Below are 4,532 nucleotides of genomic sequence, written 5' to 3'. Positions count from 1 at the left end.
AGCCTATATATATATTTATCAATTTATCAATCCAGCTTGGGGCTGGGGCAGAGTCTGCCATATCCAGAGAAGAGGCAGCAGGAGGAGATGCTGGGTGCCCTCAGTGATAGGTTTAATCACCAGGGTGGACCTGCAGATTCTGTGACTCAGCCTAGGCAGCAAGAAAGCAGCACTACCGCCATAAAAGCTGTTCAAAGAGGAAAAATATAACTGGTTGATATGTGGTTACATTCCAGTTAGAAAATGCAACTCTGGCCTAGTATATTTATACTGTTCTGCAACATTGATATCTACATATATGTTTATACTAATCTACTTTAATCTAAAAATTATCACTTTTTGTATACTTCCAATACAGACAAAGAAATAATCTAATCAACTATTAAGAGAAAATAAAAAAGTTTTAGTTTAAATACATTAACAGTAAGTACGAGTTAATAAGTAAGAATTTATAATACATTAACAATAAGTAAGAGTTAATAAATAAGAATTTAAAATATCTTTCTGCCTTTCAGGTTTGAATTCAGTAATAGTACTTTTTATATAGTTCCCATAGAAATGTATACCTGTACCTTTTTTCCTCTTCCTTTTGAAATTTGTGGAACATTTAAAATGTATTTTCTGTCAAAGGGTTGCTTTAGGATTTGTTCTCTCCACCTCTGGGTAGCTGCCTTTGACATGGGGAATGAGCTGGGATGGATATCTGTACTTCCCCTGGAGGTTTCTGCATGCAAAGCTTTTGTATTTATTTATTGATTTTTTTTTTTTTTTTTTTTTTTTTTCTGTGAATTGACCTTTTTTCCATCTTAAACTAGTATGTGCTACTACTTAACCTCTTTACTATTCCACTCTCTCCCAGGTTGAATTGTAACCTTATTTTTACGTAAGTCCAGGTGTAAGGTCTGTGTTGGACAAGACATAAATGTTGTTCGACCTTGGGTATATGTCCCCATGTAAATAGTATTTATTTGTATTGGTTTTTTATTTTTCTTTTTTTTCTTTTAGTTTAATAGACATTTATTCCTTTCATTAAACAACATCTACACAAAATCCAAATGTATAGGTTTTTTTTTAGAAAGTAATTTAGGTCTTAGGTCTCAAGAAGTTTTATGAGCCTATTAATATTTTCTGGAAATCAATTAACTGAGCCTTTTGAAATCCTTAGAGAAAAATTGGTTCAGGGAAACCATCAATTGAATTTTGAAATCAAACTACTTACTCGTAAGTCAGCAACTCCTCTTCTGTATTTCCTTCACACTCAAATTTACCCTGGGAAACATTAGCCTAGTTCACTGAACACAGGAAATATAAATGCAACACAATGTGGCAGGACACTTACAGTGAAAGTGAATGCATAATTGATGGCCCAACTTTGTGAAAGGCTAAGGATTTTTAGGGTATTTTGATCAGGGACAAACCGCACATATGTGAGGTTAGATTGGAAACCATGAATTTATATTGTCACCAACTATGTATGACTCTTCCCCACAACCTTATGTACCGGGTTAACCTAAGATGATTTGCTAAGAATGGACTGAGAATGATACATACTTTTAAGCAGCCAACTATACTTTTACCCCTAATGTGGCTAGAAGATTCATAATGGTCACAAATTAGTGTTACAGATAAGTATTTAAAAATCTTTATTAAAGATGACTTTAATCTTCTCACCTCACATTTGAAAGGTATTTATCTAATGGCCACTGGCTTACTAGCTTCCCACTGTAGCATTACTGGCTTACAAACATAAGGTTAATGATTCTTATTTGCCTAACATTCAATTTCCATCAGTTTCAAAATACAGTGTAAATACCACTACTGTCTACTATGTATAGTATTCAGGACTCTAGATTTCATGGAGCCATGGGATTGAATCAGGAGCAGCTTTCATCTCTTATGTTAACTTAAATGGTACACTGGAGACTGAGGCAATTTTTAGGTTAACCCACATTTGTTTCATTTGTAAGATAAGCCTCTTGCAGCAAGTTTATTCAGTTCTGAAAAATGGTGGCATTTTGGAAAGTTTTCTTTCAGAAACAAATGGAACACTGGATTAAATCTAAAGATGTGGGCTCTATATGAGCTCACACTTTTCTACATATAATCATGACATAGGGTTGGGATACCCTCCTCCTATCCTACAAATTTCTAAACAAAACCCAGTTAAAAAACCAGCAGAGCATTGCCATCATCCCAGTAAAGCTGTAGGTTTTACCACATGCACCAAAACAAATCTACAGGGTAGTTGTAGCACTCCTCTTTTAAAGAATTTATTTTACACCTATTATACCACACAGCATGTTTTAAACACTGACATATAACTCCCTAATAAGGTAAAGCAAAGACAAAAAAAGCTTACCTTATTAGAAACAAGATACACCATCACTTATAGTCTTCAAACATTATTGCACTTTTAACTTTATAATTTGACAAAGCATTCATGAAACAATCTGCAGACTAGTTTAACAGACAAATAACACCTTTAAGCAGATGTGACCGTCCTAAATTGTTTATTAGGTATGAATTTTAGAAACATTACTTATATTAGCGGTAACGGTGGAGCTGGAGAGTATTGCGCCTTCTCCAAGCTGCGCGGCGAGAACCACCCATAGTGTGGTGGAACTTATGGCCCTTTCCAAGGCCACGGCTCTTGCGGCCTGCAGATGTCAGCCCACGCATCTCCCTGTGCTTGTGGACCGGTTTGGTGATCCACTGGATGTCAGGATTTCTTCTGATAGCTTTATGGAATGGATCAATGCGGATAACCTCAAAAAATTTGTACGTGGAATCTTCACCAACCCAGTAAGAATTCAGGACTCTTAGAGTCCCACAGTGGCGTCCAGCTCGCTCCTCGGCAACAGACTGAAGGCTTCGAGCAAACTTTAGCTGGTTAACACCGTGATGGACAGGCTTGCCATAGGTTGCACCCTTAGGAACTGGGCGTTTGCAGCCACCACGGCACACACGAATCGTATTTATGACATAACCTAGCTTGGCCTTGTATCCCAGTCTGCGCGCTTTATCCGGTTGGGTGGGGCGGGGAGCCTTGTGGAGGGCAGAGAGCTGGCGGTATTGCCAGCAGCGGACCCTCAGAAGGAAGCGCATTTCATCAGACTGCTTCTTCCTCCATAGCTTCTGGATGTACTTGTATGCACCTTGGCTTTCCTGATGGCTGCCGCCAGTCAGAAAGGCTGTATTGGTCTTTCAATCTCCATGCCTCCATAACCATGTTCAGGTGACTAAGCATCTTATTACTTTTCCGCAGCTCTAGTTCCATCCAAATTTCTAGTTTTTCATTTGCAATTTTTATGTAGTCTTTGTTCAGGTCAGTTTTCTTCCAGGAGCACCTTCAAATGTCCTCCCCCTCCTTTTAAAATTTCTAGCTCTCACATATTTTATTGGCCTGCCAGCATCTCAGTTCCAAAGTCCATTTTGTAAAATAATAATTGCGTAGTCATTAAACTATGCTTACTTTCTTTTTTTATTCTTTCTCCTTGAAATATCATTTATTCATATTATTACCCGGGCAGAGGTATTAAATGAGATCCATGGCTCTATAGTGCACACTGGCTGTATGATTTACAATTTTCTCCTTAAGTTCAGTTTGTGCTAATGAAAATTTTCTCAAGTTCAGTTTGTACTTAAATCTTGCTCAGGCAAGCCGTGGGCAAGACAAAAGTGACTTATTTTCAATGACTACCTGTTAATGTCTTTGGGGAGTGTATGATGTTCTGTTGAAGTCCATATTTGAAAGAGACATACTCTTTCATTTTAGGGAATTTAAATTGCTAATTCAGATAAGAATTTACATAAAAATTTACATTATCAAGCTATGAAAAGGGTTATATAGATGTGAGTGCATGTTTTACAAAAGGGAAGAGTTGTTGATGGAGTGGCTCTAGTTGGTTCTAGAGTTCTGTTTTTATGTAGGTTTGGCACTTCCAAAGAAGCAGCTACTGAAGGGATCTTTCCTTCTGTCTTCTATGACTATGAAATACTATAAATGCTCTGTGGGAATGTAAATTGTGGGTTATAAGAACACTCATAAAGATAAGTGTTTCTTTGTGATTTCTTGTTAATGGGAATTTTTCCTGTTAATAAAATGTTATCGGCTCCTGTTGCCTTTGTTAAATCAGACACATCATGGCTATCATAGTAATAGGCAGTAGGAGGAGATGTTTGTTGGTTTCTAAACTATTAATACAGGAGACGGAAGGAAGCACCTCTGCTTTGGGGGATTTGGACTTTGGCAACTAAAGGGTGAGACCTATGCTGGTTGCATACAGAAAGGATCTCATAGGACTTTCCTACTTATTTTATGGATAGTACCTCATACTACTTCTTCCCTTTTCTTATTCCAGGTAAAGGAATGTACTAAGCGAATGTTTAGAGCGTTTATTGAGGAAGAGTTATATTTGGGAAACAGAAGGTTTTTCAGATCTCATTTGCTCCATTTGTAGCATCTCCTAACATCTGCAAATGTAGCTGAAAAATACCAGTGTCAGATTATTCCATATGTTAATTAGAATTAT

General features: G+C 37.2%; 1 protein-coding gene and 1 pseudogene across 2 annotated transcripts in view; one reads left to right on the top strand and one right to left on the bottom strand.

Annotated features, from left to right (window-relative positions):
• Positions 1-4,532, top strand: part of CEP128 (centrosomal protein 128kDa) — a 414,369-nt gene that overhangs the window by 170,420 nt on the left and 239,417 nt on the right. The window lies entirely within an intron of this gene.
• On the bottom strand, positions 2,392-3,105 carry LOC105819773 (annotated as a pseudogene). The gene has a single exon (XR_001137975.1). The product of XR_001137975.1 is annotated as a 60S ribosomal protein L15 pseudogene (transcript).

This window comes from Propithecus coquereli, unplaced genomic scaffold, assembly GCF_000956105.1.
Source record: "Propithecus coquereli isolate 6110/MARCELLA unplaced genomic scaffold, Pcoq_1.0 Scaffold5, whole genome shotgun sequence".
In the NCBI taxonomy this organism is placed as follows: Eukaryota; Metazoa; Chordata; class Mammalia; order Primates; family Indriidae; genus Propithecus; species Propithecus coquereli.
Note: the sequence above shows the minus strand (reverse complement) of the source record. Positions and strands in the feature narration are given on the sequence as shown.